This window comes from Clinocottus analis, unplaced genomic scaffold (genome assembly GCF_023055335.1).
Source record: "Clinocottus analis isolate CAN_PGR_092001 unplaced genomic scaffold, fCliAna1.0.p SCAF_4, whole genome shotgun sequence".
Taxonomy (NCBI): Eukaryota; Metazoa; Chordata; class Actinopteri; order Perciformes; family Cottidae; genus Clinocottus; species Clinocottus analis.
In genome coordinates, this window is record NW_027176153.1 from 1,923,684 (window position 1) to 1,938,811 (window position 15,128).

Sequence of the window (15,128 nt, forward strand, 5' to 3'; positions counted from 1 at the left end):
CTTTTTTACAAGTGGAAATGTATTTTTTTTTTCTTTTCTGGGCATGAAGAAGAGTTGTTCACTTTATGTTGTTTGTCATACACGTTTCTTTGTGTTTCATTTGTGTTTTTTGTGTTTCATTGTTTTTTACTTAGGATTCATTCTGTAAAAGAGCAACTGCATGAAGCAAACTTTTGTCTTGAATCTCAAGAAAAACGAATAAAACACTGAATTTTATTTACAGGCTTAACACCTCGGGTCCATGACCCTGTAAAGCTGAACGTCTAAGTAATTAAACAGATTAGGTAGCGTCTACTCAACGTTTAAACAAAGTTCTATTAACTTAATTTAAGTTGGTGTAACATGTTCTTCCTTTGTGAGTAATTTTAACTCATCATTTTTGATTTAATGGAACTATTTTGTGTAAAGGTCAGTATAATTAAAGGCATAACTTAAGTACAACTTAATAGAATTAATATAATGTACATACTAAGACTAATAAAGTTCTGTTATGTCTATTGTTTCAGCAGGAGATAAAAGAATTATTTAAAAAAATCATATAAAAATACACACCATGAATCCCCCCCCCCCCCCCTTCCTCCCTGCCTTTACTTCTCTCTCGTGACGTCGCATCAGGTGCATTGTGGGTAATACTCCGCTAGATGTCGCTGTGTGAGAGACATCCCGCTCTCGCATCACAAACTTAATGAGAAAACGCAGAAGAGCTTTAACGCGCGTGGTCTCGCTGTGTAACCCGGATGTAGACTGTCGTCTGGTCTCAGACGGTCTGCAGCCGGACAGCAGACACCTGTCCGCAGGTGAGGGCGGTCACCTGACTTTACATAAATATATAACCATGGATTATAGCAGCGATGCTTTGTAAAACAACAACAACAACAACAACAACAACAAACCAGGATGCAGGTGCGCTCATGTTGCCTCTGAACACCTTCACGGACACGCGATGTCGCACACGTACAGTCCGACTGATACCGCGCGCGCACGCGCACGAATCCGCACGATCCTCGCACGTGTCAACCTGCGGCGCGACGCAGAGGAGCCGCGCGCCCCCCGCAGAGGAGGAAGGTCCTGCGGGGACGCAAACACACCGAGGCTCTGACTTTTTGCATTCATTCATTTTGTTGTATATTGATTTATTATTGATGGATCTTTCATCCAGAGAGCGCGCGCTCATCTCCTCGGTGAGCGCGCGCTCGCGGGGGTTGGTCGCCGCCTGCGTCTCTCAGCGTTGTGCGGAGTGCGCGCGTCTCTCTCCCTCCCTCCCTCCCCTCTCTCCCTCCCCCCTTCTCTCTCTCTCTCCGCGCACAGCCTCAGTGTGCAGACACACCGGGAGGACAGTGCGCACTACCCGTCCTCTTCATCGGACTCTATGTGGATACAAAGCGCGGCCGCCGCACACCTCCATGGGGATACTTTAGTGGGAACCGCAGCCCCGAGACCTTTTACATGAAAACAGGTGAGTGAACGTTTGGTTTCAGGTTGTTAAAAAGGGAAAAGAGGCTCATCCTGTCCGCAGTTGTTAAACTTGAAGCAGCTCTCTGGTGACATTCGTGGTTTCTGTCACACAGAGAGGCGCGCGCGTGTTTTATGTTACCTTCAAACTCTTAATGAGACATCTCTGATTTAAAGCTGTCTCCATTCTCCTGTCCTTCAAGCCCACAGCAGGCTCGAATGTTGTGATTTATATAAGATTATAAGATTATTCTTCTCTTACATATGAGAGAATAAAAGTCTTTTTTTCTGGTTTATGAGAAGACGAGATGCTGGATTTCATACGCAAAGTGACTGGGACGTTAAATCAGCATATGGCACAAAGTCACCAGATGAGCAGGGGGTGGGGTGTGTGTGTGTGTGTGTGTGTGTGTGTGTGTGTGTGTGTGTGTGTGTGTGTGTGTGTGTGTGTGTGTGTGAGACCCTGGGGACAATTGGTCCCTTGTGTGTTTTATGATAATGCAAGTGGACTCCCGTTGGCCCGGCCGGTCCCGAACACAAAGATCACTCTCAACAAGTACTGGAGGCGCCTGCTCGCTGCTGAGGCAGCGTGTGTGTGTGTGTGTGTGTGTGTGTGTGTGTGTGTGTGTGTGTGTGTGTGAGACAGCACCATTATTCACCAGAAGGCCTAATTGCATTAGTTTTTGTTTTTTCTTACATCGGATGGAAAAACTGTCTTGTTAAGATGAGCCAGATGGACACACACACACAGACACACACACGCACACACACACACGCACACACACACACCGTGCAGATGCTGTTTGGCTGGACATGTTTGACTCCATCGACCGTGTGGTCCTCGCTCTTTGTATTGTGTGAGTTACATGTTGAGGTACATGTGGTTTATTTATTATTGTAGTTTTGATTTTCATGTTTAATTTGATACCTAACATGTTTTTTTTTATTCATACCATGTTTTCTTCTTGATTTGTACCTTGTGACCTGATATAAAAGCTCACTCTTGGATAAAGTGGAGTTCACGTGAATACACACACACTTTAAATTTGTCCAAATACAGTGGTTATATTTCGGTATCTGAGGGGTTATGTTTCACTGAGCAGAGACCAGACTGATGTTTCTCCACCAGCTGGAATGAAATGAATGGCGTCCATTGTTTCCTCTCTCTTTTCATACCACTCACATGTTTTGCATTTTACGGCCTCGAGTCGTCCTCTTTGGACCCGAGTGAAACGTAGAAGACGGACGACGTTCTGCTGGAGGATCAATACAGCTCAGAGAAGAAGGAACAGCTGATGGACCAGCAGCTGATCCAGGCAGGAAATCACCTTCTGGCTGCCGAGGGAACATGAGAGAACATGGAGAGAGAACATGGAGAGAACATGAGAGAACATGGAGAGAGAACATGGAGAGAAAACATAAGAGAGAACATGAGAGAACCTGGAGAGAAAACATAAGAGAACATGGAGAGAACATGGAGAGAGAACACGGAGAGGGAGAACATGAGAGAACATGGAGAGAGAACACGAAGAGGGAGAACATGAGAGAGAACACAGAGAGAGAACATGGAGAGAACACGGAGAGAACATGAGAGAACATGGAGAGAGAACACGGACACAAGCGGAGGATTCATTATTTTATTGTTTTCAGGTGTGTTGCGTCACATGACCTGAAGAAGCTTAACATTTAAACAATATCCTGTGTGTGTGTGTGTGTGTGTGTGTGTGTGTGTGTGTGTGTGTGTGTGTGTGTGTACGTGTACGTGTATGTGTGTGTATACGCTGTTTATTCCTAAAGAACAGGATAAACAAATTGATACGAGAGGAGCTCACACCTTTAAGAGGAGCTCACATCTTTTAGAGGAGCTCACATCTTTTAGAAGAGCTCACATCTTTAAGAGGAGCTCACATCTTTTAGAGGAGCTCACATCTTTTAGAGGAGCTCACATCTTTTAGAGGAGCTCACACCTTTAAGAGGAGCTCACACCTTTAAGAGAAGCTCACACCTTTAAGAGGAGCTCACATCTTTTAGAGGAGCTCACATCTTTTAGAGGAGCTCACATCTTTTAGAAGAGCTCACATCTTTTAGAAGAGCTCACATCTTTTAGAGGAGCTCACATCTTTTAGAAGAGCTCACATCTTTTAGAAGAGCTCACATCTTTTAGAGGAGCTCACATCTTTTAGAAGAGCTCACATCTTTTAGAGGAGCTCACATCTTTTAGAAGAGCTCACATCTTTTAGAAGAGCTCACATCTTTTAGAGGAGCTCACATATTTTAGAGGAGCTCACATCTTTTAGAGGAGCTCACATCTTTTAGAGGAGCTCACATCTTTTAGAAGAGCTCACATCTTTTAGAGGAGCTCACATCTTTTAGAGGAGCTCACATCTTTTAGAAGAGCTCACATCTTCACGAGGAGCTCACATCTTCACGAGGAGCTCACATCTTTTAGAGGAGCTCACATCTTTTAGAAGAGCTCACATCTTTTAGAGGAGCTCACATCTTTTAGAAGAGCTTACATCTTTTAGAGGAGCTCACATCTTTAAGAGGAGCTCACATCTTTAAGAGGAGCTCACATCTTTTAGAGGAGCTCACATCTTTTAGAAGAGCTCACATCTTTTAGAGGAGCTCACATCTTTTAGAGGAGCTCACATCTTTTAGAAGAGCTCACATCTTTAAGAGGAGCTCACATATTTTAGAGGAGCTCACATCTTTTAGAGGAGCTCACATCTTTTAGAGGAGCTCCGGGGCCACAAAGACAGACCATCAGGCCTCTCTGTCTAAATGCAATTCCTTAATGTACTCTGACTGAGAGTCGGAGATCTAATAAGAAGTGGAAGAGAGCATCTTCAATAATGAAAGCCCCCCCCCCCCCCCCCTCCTCTTCCCCATCCTCTCTTTACCCCTCCCCCTACCTGCATCTCTGCTGCAGAGCGAGTGCCGGGCCGAGAGGCTTCATAAATAACAGAACCTGCCACGTGCCGCTCCAGCGTCTGGGAGCTGCCAATAATCCCGCTCATCTCCTAAAACGTCGTAGTTGGCAGTCGTGGAGTTCATGCAGCAGCTTTCGGTCCATTAAAACCGTCCTGCAGAGAGACATCGCGGACGCTCAATCACCTTTATCTTTTTTTTGTACTGAAGTGAGGAAGCAGTGGGGGCGGAGCTTCATTTAGGGCGACGTGAGGGGTCGTAACACAGTGGGGGGCGGAGCTTCATTTAGGGCGACGTGAGGGGTCGTAACACAGCGGGGGCGGAGCTTCATTTAGGGCGACGTAAGGGGTCGTAACACAGCGGGGGCGGAGCTTCATTTAGGGCGACGTGAGGGGTCGTAACACAGCGGGGGCGGAGCTTCATTTAGGGCGACGTGAGGGGTCGTAACACAGCGGGGGCGGAGCTTCATTTAGGGCGACGTGAGGGGTCGTAACACAGCGGGGGGCGGAGCTTCATTTAGGGCGACGTGAGGGGTCGTAACACGGCGGGGGCGGAGCTTCATTTAGCGTGACGCGAGGGGTCGTGACACGGCGGGGGGCGGAGCTTCATTTAGGGCGACGTGAGGGGTCGTGACATAGCGGGGGCGGAGCTTCATTTAGGGCGACGTGAGGGGTCGTAACACGGCGTCATGGAGGACCCACAGCCTGCTCCACCTTGTCGGGCGGTGTGTGTTTGTTGTGTTTCACGAGGCGTCGGCGTCTCGGTCCTCATCCAGGTGTCACAGGAGCGTTGTTGTGTTGTTGTGTTGTTGTGTTGTTGTGTTCCAAATTAATTTCCTCTCCGATATTTGAGGCAAATCCCCTCTCGCAATTAACCTGCGCTTGTTGCTACCTGATAACTGCTGACTCTCTCTCTCACACACACATACACACACACACACACATACACACACACATACACACACACACACACATACACACACACTGCCATTCTCGTGTCGACTGCACTAGAGACGTCGGGTCGTTTTCCTCGTGCTTCATTATAAAGTTTGCGAGCAGAAGAAGAAGAAGAAGAAGAAGAAGAAGAAGAAGCAGAAGAAGCAGAAGAAGAAGAAGAAGAAGAAATCAGATGATTTGATGGCGTCCTGGTCATGTGACCGGCTGTCTCTCTGCTTCATGAAGAGAGGTCTTTCTCTCGTGACTCTTCTCCTGCTCGCTCTGGAGGTCGACCTCGGTGTCTGACGGAGCCGCCGCCGGCTCGATTCCCTCGCCATGAAGAGATGCTTTGTGTTTTCTGCTTCACCCGTGTGACTCCCTCTCTCTCTCTCTCTCTCTCTCTCCCTCTCTCTCTGTTGTGTCTCATGAGTGTGTTTTATTGGACTTCATGAAGTTTCCCGTCAGAGGGCGGCTTTCATCAGCCGGAAGCGACCCGGGACACGTGCGGCCACGTGGACGCCGAGCGCGCCGCCGCCGCCGCCGAGCCCAAGCTAAGAAAGACGGCCTTTTTTTGTCGTGACAATCTTTGGGAAGGTTTTCTTTCAATTGGCCATCTGCATCAGTGTGTGTGTGTCTGTTTTTGTGTTGCGACCGAGGAGCAGAGAAGCCTTTTATCCCCCTCCTCAGCTGCCGAGTGCCTGAAATATTTAACAGGGACTGCACTATTTTTGGGCTCGCGCTGGGTTTGTGGAGGAGCTTACGTAATGTGCAGCGCTCGGGTCGCTGCTGCTGCTGCTGCTGCTGTTGTTGTTGTTGTTGTTGTTGTTGTTGTTGGACCAAAACAACAACGGCGCTGTACCGCCACCGCGAGGGGGGATCGGGCTCCCGCGCCATCTGGGCTTCCGATAATCCAATTGGCGTCTCCAACGCCGGGCCCGTCTTCTCTGGTTACTCGTTCCTCTCTGGGATCGATCAAACCTCCGACTGTCCTCTTTCTTCCTCCCCCCCTCCTCCCCCCCTCCCCCCCTTTCCTCCCCCCCCCCCCCCTTCTCCCACCTCCGAGGTGTCACATTCTCTGACTCATGCCCCGGCGTGGAGGATGGGAGGCGAGCCGGGATGAAAAGAGAAGAGAGGGAAAGTCATTTTTGCTGGATAGAGCGAGTGACCTTCATCCGGCGAGAGGGATGGGATGAGAGCTGGAGTTAATACCCTGCCGGAGCGTGTTCTCCGCCACGGCGAGAGAAAAAAGACCCGTTCAGAATGATATATGGTTCTAATAGGAGCGCTCTAATAATAAGGAGAGGCATGCCGATGTAAGGCAAATGACCGGGAAGTCTCCAGCGTGGAGTCCGGGGGGATAAACACCCAAACTGTGTAATCGAATGAAAACAGTGAACGCAGCCAACCAGAGGAGGAGGAAGAGGAGGAGGAGGAAGAGGAGGAAGAGGAGGAGGAAGAGGAAGCCCACGTGGATATGAACAGGAGGTCTGAGCGTGAATACATCCACCCAAATTGATTATTATCAAAATAATTCCAAGCTAAAAAAAAAAGCCACACTTTTCTTTTCTTCTTCTTAAATGTGTTTCCTTCCTGATTTATGAATATATAATAATATAAAACATGAGGATGACACAGAAGTAATAATCTTCTTTTTTTTAAAACTTTTATCACAAAGTCCTGAATTAGCAAAACGTTGAATTAATATTATTATTCATATTTTGTACTAATATTTTTTTATATTTATTTTATACACCCAGTGATGCAAACGGAAAGCGCATGAAAAAAAACATATATATATATATATATATATAGCATATTAGTATACTTTTTTTTTACTATTATACACACAGACATGCAAACAGAAACATATATATATATATATATATATATATATATATATATATATATATATATATATATATATATATATATATATATATAAATAGCATTAAAGTGATCTGTAGACTATATATATATAGGTTTTTATATATATATACATATATATATATATAGGTTTTATATTTATATATATATATATATATATATATATATATATATATATATATATATATATATATATGTTTTATATATATATATATGCACATATAGACTTGTGGAAACATATAGATCATAGTGGTTATATGTGCACACGTTGCGCTAATTTTTCAATATTTTCTGATATTTTACGGACGAAACAAATCAATTAACAAAAAAATACCTGCAGATTAATCGCGGATGAACGTTAGCAGGAAAGCTAAATCCTGTGTTTGTGTGTGAACGTCCTCTGCAAGAAACAAACCGCTGACTTCTCACAGCCGGCGTGTGAGCTCGGCCGCTCGCCGGACGCCACCTGGGACGCGACCACGCCGCCCAGCAGAAACACGGCGCCCGCGTGAGGTCCACCACCTGCTGGGTTGGGTCGCCTTCATCCCTGCTGCCGCTAACGAGGACAGAGGGGAGGGAGGAACTTGAGTGAAAACAAGACGAGATCAACGTTTGTCTCTGGCACGGCGGCCATGTTCTGTTTCAAAGAGCTCACTGAATACCGCTCCGTCACGGAGAAACTCATCGATCGAGGAAGAAGCGTCGATCTCGACCGCCGTTCATTAGCGAACTCATTCAGCGGTAACTAACGCCGACGTGGAGACGGAGTCCCCTGAAAGACGCGACGGGACTTTGACCCGACGGCGGTTATTTGTGGCTCCGAGCTGTCGTCGCGTCCGAGCTGTCGTCTGGTGGCGGGACGCAGGAGACGCGGCAGTATTGTGTTGTCTACTTCGGACAACACAATACTGCCGCGTCTCATCCGTTGGGTTTTTTTTTCCCGGCTAACGGCTGATTTGTACTCGGGTTTTACGCAGAGACGCAAGACACGCATGGCCGACCTTGCGTGGTCAAATCGGCCATTTTGCCTGCTTGCGTGCGTCACCCAAAATTTCTGACTATCCGTCAAAGCTACGCGAGCCCACAAGGCTGAGATTGGTCCGCTAACCGCGTCCTTTCTGAGTCTCTCACGTCCGGTTTCACAGCATAATACCTCTGTTTTTAAAAGCCACAGCAGAAACAGGAACAATGGATCCTGTTGAAGAACGTTTGGCTGAAGAGGTCCACAAATATGAGCATTTATAAAACCTGACGGAGTATCAGGACACGAAGATGGAGGTGAATTCCTGGAGGGAGACATTGGTGAACGTCGGCGTGCAGGTCGACTCTAAACGCTCGTAGCGCCACCTGCTGGTCTGGGAACTATAAACCAAAACGAGTCCGTCAATCCGACTGCGTGGCCAGACGCAGTTGTAGTTGCAAGAGTATAATTCGCCCTTAACGCGAGGAGTTCCTGTTTCGTTAGCCGGAAACAACCCAAGGTTTTTTTTCTCAGGAGGATGCTCTGAATGTAAACTTTTCCGCTGTTTGCACAGTCGGCGGGAGAGCTTGTGCTCTTTTAAAATCACCGCATGATTATGGGTTTTACATTTTCAAAAACACACACGCGCTTGCTTTTAGGGGGGTAATCTTATCAGCGCCGGCGCCTCCTCTCTGCAGCGCTGAAGGCACTCCGGGGGCCCGGGGGTCCGATAACCTCGTCTCGGGGGGGCGCTGCGGGTTTGACAGGCGGCTCGCGTGGCAGCCTGACGCGGTTACGCTCCGACACCAGACGAAGCCGGGGGCCGAGGGGCGAGGACGGTCCCCTCTGGCCCCCGGGGGCCGAGCCCCACTCCCGTTATAAGCGACGGAGCCCAGACAGACGCGCCAGAGATGAAACACTGCTCTTTCATTTCAAGCCTCTCCTGTTTCACAAGCAAAGCCTCCCCCGCTGCCTCCTTTCCTTCTCCCTCGCTGCCTCCTTTCCTTCTCCCCCGCTGCCTCCTTTCCTTCTCCCCCGCTGCCTCCTTTCCTTCTCCCTCGCTGCCTCCTTTCCTTCTCCCTCGCGCCCTCGTCTCCGTGAAGAGACTGACAAGGTTTCTTTAAGGCTGCTGCACGTGTACACACTCAATTCAAGTGCTTTAAGTATATATATATATATATATATATATATATATTTATATATATATATATATATATATATATATATATAATTTATTTATATATGTATAGTTGTACATTAAATTAAATTAAACGTATTTTGTTGAGGCCAAAATCACGAAACCTGTACACATACCTACATGCCTAAGTAAAGCTGCATTCTCCCTCCTGACCACCAGGGGGAGACTCCTCTGGTTGTATAGAAGTCTATGCTTCATGTGTTAAAGCTGCATTCTCTCTCCTGACCACCAGGGGGCGACTCCTCTGGTTGTATAGAAGTCTATGCTTCATGTGTTAAAGCTGCATTCTCTCTCCTGACCACCAGGGGGCAACTCCTCTGGTTGTATAGAAGTCTATGCTTCATGTGTTAAAGCTGCATTCTCTCTCCTGACCACCAGGGGTGACTCCTTTGGTTGTATAGAAGTCTATGCTTCATGTGTTAAAGCTGCATTCTCTCTCCTGACCACCAGGGGGCGACTCCTCTGGTTGTATAGAAGTCTATGCTTCATGTGTTAAAGCTGCATTCTCTCTCCTGACCACCAGGGGGCGACTCCTCTGGTTGTATAGAAGTCTATGCTTCATGTGTTAAAGCTGCATTCTCTCTCCTGACCACCAGGGGGCGACTCCTCTGGTTGTATAGAAGTCTATGCTTCATGTGTTAAAGCTGCATTCTCTCTCCTGACCACCAGGGGTGACTCCTTTGGTTGTATAGAAGTCTATGCTTCATGTGTTAAAGCTGCATTCTCTCTCCTGACCACCAGGGGGCGACTCCTCTGGTTGTATAGAAGTCTATGCTTCATGTGTTAAAGCTGCATTCTCTCTCCTGACCACCAGGGGGCGACTCCTCTGGTTGTATAGAAGTCTATGCTTCATGTGTTAAAGCTGCATTCTCTCTCCTGACCACCAGGGGGCGACTCCTCTGGTTGTATAGAAGTCTATGCTTCATGTGTTAAAGCTGCATTCTCTCTCCTGACCACCAGGGGGCGACTCCTCTGGTTGTATAGAAGTCTATGCTTCATGTGTTAAAGCTGCATTCTCTCTCCTGACCACCAGGGGGCGACTCCTCTGGTTGTATAGAAGTCTATGCTTCATGTGTTAAAGCTGCATTCTCTCTCCTGACCACCAGGGGGCAACTCCTCTGGTTGTATAGAAGTCTATGCTTCATGTGTTAAAGCTGCATTCTCTCTCCTGACCACCAGGGGTGACTCCTTTGGTTGTATAGAAGTCTATGCTTCATGTGTTAAAGCTGCATTCTCTCTCCTGACCACCAGGGGGCGACTCCTCTGGTTGTATAGAAGTCTATGCTTCATGTGTTAAAGCTGCATTCTCTCTCCTGACCACCAGGGGGCGACTCCTCTGGTTGTATAGAAGTCTATGCTTCATGTGTTAAAGCTGCATTCTCTCTCCTGACCACCAGGGGGCGACTCCTCTGGTTGTATAGAAGTCTATGCTTCATGTGTTAAAGCTGCATTCTCTCTCCTGACCACCAGGGGTGACTCCTTTGGTTGTATAGAAGTCTATGCTTCATGTGTTAAAGCTGCATTCTCTCTCCTGACCACCAGGGGGCGACTCCTCTGGTTGTATAGAAGTCTATGCTTCATGTGTTAAAGCTGCATTCTCTCTCCTGACCACCAGGGGGCGACTCCTCTGGTTGTATAGAAGTCTATGCTTCATGTGTTAAAGCTGCATTCTCTCTCCTGACCACCAGGGGGCGACTCCTCTGGTTGTATAGAAGTCTATGCTTCATGTGTTAAAGCTGCATTCTCTCTCCTGACCACCAGGGGGCGACTCCTCTGGTTGTATAGAAGTCTATGCTTCATGTGTTAAAGCTGCATTCTCTCTCCTGACCACCAGGGGGCGACTCCTCTGGTTGTATAGAAGTCTATGCTTCATCTGTTAAAGCTGCATTCTCTCTTCTGACCACCAGGGGGCGACTCCTCTGGTTGTATAGAAGTCTATGCTTCATGTGTTATATATATATATATATATTTAATTAAATAATTGCTGCAGACCTTTAGAACACAATGAAGGCAATAGATTCAATGCCATGAGAGGAAACTCAATGAAACTGAGCCTCTAACTCCACCTAAATGCACTCATGGTCTCATTTTAAAGTATTTAACACTAGTATATGTATTTCATAACATGCACACAACTAAGATGTGATTTATCTTTTAAATCCTTGGTTTGCTGTTGGAGAAGATAAACAGGACTTTGATCGGTTTGCAGCCGTTCATTGTTTTTTAAAGTGGGTCACCAGAACTATATGTGCTTTTTGTGATTTTTTGGTGTGTGTGTGTAAATGACGCTCTCATTGTGTCACATGATCAAAGATGGCGGCCGGGAACTGAGAGTGTGTGACGGACCGCTGCAGAGGAGGAAACAAATAAATAAATAAATAAATAAATAAAAGTCTTCCTGTGAAGCTTCTCGGCAGATCAAAGCTTGTTCGCTCTTGTGTTTCAACAGGACTCTGTGTGTGTGTGTGTGTGTGTGTGTGTGTGTGTGTGTGTGTGAGAATTGTTGCCTTCTTTCATCCCAGCAGCTGTATGTGTGCGTTTGCTCTGCTTTGGTGCACACAGGCCTGTGCATGTCGCCGCCTCTCAGCGCCTGTGTGTGTGTGTGTGTGTGTGTGTGTGTGTTTGATCTCTCACCTCTTGCCCTTGCCATGCGCGTGTTGCACACGTTGACGCCCTCTCACTTACTGATCTATATGTGCCCACCCGGGGGGACATCCTATCCTCTCTGCCTCTGTGTTTATCGAGCAGACACTCAATACGCCCCCCTCCCACACACACACACACACACACACACACACACACACACACACACACACACACTCTCTCTGTATAGGCAGAGGGGAACCCTGTTTCTATCCCTCACCATGGGGACCAGGCATGTCCTTCACTTCCTGTAAGCCGGCCATGAGCCCGGCGGCGTGCGGGACGCGGCGGCCTCTGAACAGGCGTCCGTCCTCCAGACGTCCCTTTCATCCCCGCTGCCTCTCTGGAGTGGATGCTCCCCAAAACATGGCCAGAAAATACAATTTCAAAAAAGCTCGCTGGCTCGCTGACACGCCATGAACCCGCTGGTCGCTCTTATCGGCGACATGTCTGATGGAAGTAAGACCAAAAAACAAAAAACACCTCGATTTTTTATCACATTTTGAGCATAATATCAATTTGTACCAATAACTTTGCACTCAGAAGAACAAGTTGAGCGCCTCTGGTTGATGTGTGTGTGTGTATTTCTTTATAAAAGCTAATAATTAAGATAGTTTGAAGCGATTAATCTGCAGATTACTTCCACTGTGTCATTGTTAAAAGGCACTCTTATGAAGCAAAATATTCCTCCTCCTTCCTGCTGCTGTTTACCCATCTAAATCGCTTCGGTGCGAGTCGCCTGGTTGGTGATTTATTGGCCGTAAAGACGTCTGCCTCCTCTTCATTATAAGGGAGCTCTTGCTATTTATTTTCGCCGTTGTGTAAACACTGTACACGTCTGCATCTCACCTCATCCAGCACCTTTAGGGGTTGAGTCGAGGTCTCGCTGGAGGACACGCTGCCATACGCTCGTGCATACATGCCCCGCAGACCTCCATGAGAGCAGATTCATGCAGGAAGCGTCTCCTTTTAACACAGGAAACCGGGTCGCGATCGCTGCAGAGGGAGCTGATCAAATGATCTTCTTTTTCTCTTTAAGCGCCACGAGCCGAGCGTCATCCCGTCCCATTAAGCTCAAGAGGAGGCAGACGTCTCCGCGGCCGACGTCTCGCACAGAAACAGCTTCCTCCTACATTTTGTAGGATTTAAACAGCAACAAAACAGTGTGCATGTATCTGCTGCTGTGAAAATATCTACTGATTTACTTCGTGGGGGTTTTCTTTTTGACTCGCAGCCAAAACTAAGAAGGTAAAAGTCCTGACAGAAAAAGGAGCAAAAGATTTCCGCTTTTCAGGGACTAAAACATGTCAAGCGGTGATGAACGGCGTGGATGAATAACAAAATATGGATTTTTGATTTTTTACTCCCGTTGGCGAGCTGTCCCTTTAATGCGGCGTTCATAGTAGCGTCTGTCGGCTAGAAGACAAGCGCTGAACAGGAGCAGCGACCCGTGTGCAGGAGCTCCTCGGCGCCGGGTCCGGCCAGGCGGAGCGGCCGAGGTGACGCATGGCGGCACGGAGCAGCCGGGCGGCCGCGGCGTCTCCGCCTCGCTCGCTCTCCTGCATCTCGCCGTGACCAGTCTGTACTTGTGCTAATTTCCTGTTTTCGCCGCGGCCGGCGGGTCTGGTTTTGAAAACAAGAGGGGCTCTGTTCATCCCGCTTCTCTCTTTCTCTGGAAATGGAGCAGCTCAGAGGCTCTGCGGCCTCCCACGGACTCTGAGCAACGCGCCTTGTTATCAACCATCAACCCACAGAGCGGCCCCGTAATGATCCCTCCCAACCATTAGCCTCCTAATGCAATAATATGAAGAAGAAAAAAGGGCTAACATTTTAGCCGCGCCCCGCCAGAGCCCGAAACCTAACCAAGTTAGCTCAAAGGCGCGGCGCGGTAGCGCGGCGTGTTCAGGATGCATTTGCCGGAGCATGGCGCGGCCGCGTGGAGGAGAATGTTAAAATCCTCCACGCCGGCAGTCGAGCCCGAGCTGCAGGATCTTCAGAGGGATGTGTGCGCGCGAGCGGTTATAACGCGGCTTTGCGAGCATCCGGCGCATGAATAAATGAGCGGAGGCGCGATGGCCTCGTGCACCGAGCAAAAGCAATAAACCTGCCTCCAACGAGCCTCTCCGGGATGGGATCTCATCTGAAATAGCACGCATTTATTAAACATGATCTCCTCAGCAAGTCCACAGACGGCGTGTGGATTTAGAAAAAGAAGACACGCGTGTGCGTGTGCGTGTGGTGCGGATGGCAGGCGTGGACACGCGACCCTGTGGGACGAGAGGAATGCAGCTGGCAGACAAAAAGGCCTTGATGAGTGAAGAGAGTTACTGTTAAACTGTTATACTGTCGAGAGAGAGAGAGAGAGACCTTTGGTACAAACATTCATCGTCCCCAGATGATGAATCTCACTGACTTTAGTGATATCTTTCATGGCTTCTTCCTGTTTAACAGCATTTTTTATCCAATCACACGTCACCTGTCTTCCTCTCTGGACGAGCAGCCTGTTACAATACATGGACGAGCCTTCTGGAGACCCGAGGCGTGTGATTGGTCACAGGGCCCACGTGACCATTAAGATGCGCTGTGATTGGTCACAGGGCCCATGTGACCATTAAGATGCGCTGTGATTGGTCACAGGGCCCACGTGACCATTAAGATGCGCTGTGATTGGTCACAGGGCCATGTGACCATTAAGATGCGCTGTGATTGGTCACAGGGCCCGTGTGACCATTAAGATGCGCTGTGATTGGTCACAGGGCCCATGTGACCATCAAGATGCGCTGTGATTGGTCACAGGGCCCATGTGACCATCAAGATGCGCTGTGATTGGTCGGTGAAGCTACCATCTCAAACCTAGAAGCCTCTAAACCACTTTTTACTCCCAGTCCTCCCAGTCCACGGCCCGCCAATGATATGACCGCACCGGAGGTTTCTAGGATATTTTTCGTACTATATTTTTCTTACGTAAGCTGCTTATTAATGTGTCTGCAGCTACGACGGCTGCATCGTTTGTGAGCGTGAATACATCCCATAATCGGTTAGCAGGGAGTATAAAAAAACGGGGCACTAAAAAGTTGCATGGAGAAAGTGCGACCACGAGGCCGCGCACAAATATTGTGCACTTTTT

General features: G+C 48.0%; 1 protein-coding gene across 1 annotated transcript in view; it reads left to right on the forward strand.

The window, feature by feature from the left end:
• The first annotated feature begins 774 nt into the window (after nucleotides 1–774).
• Nucleotides 775–15,128, forward strand: part of LOC137800303 (poly(rC)-binding protein 4-like) — a 45,604-nt gene continuing 31,250 nt past the window's right edge. The window contains exon 1 of the mRNA XM_068597448.1: nucleotides 775–1,456. The gene's annotated coding sequence lies outside the window, so the exon portion shown is untranslated. The remainder of the gene's footprint in view (nucleotides 1,457–15,128) is intronic.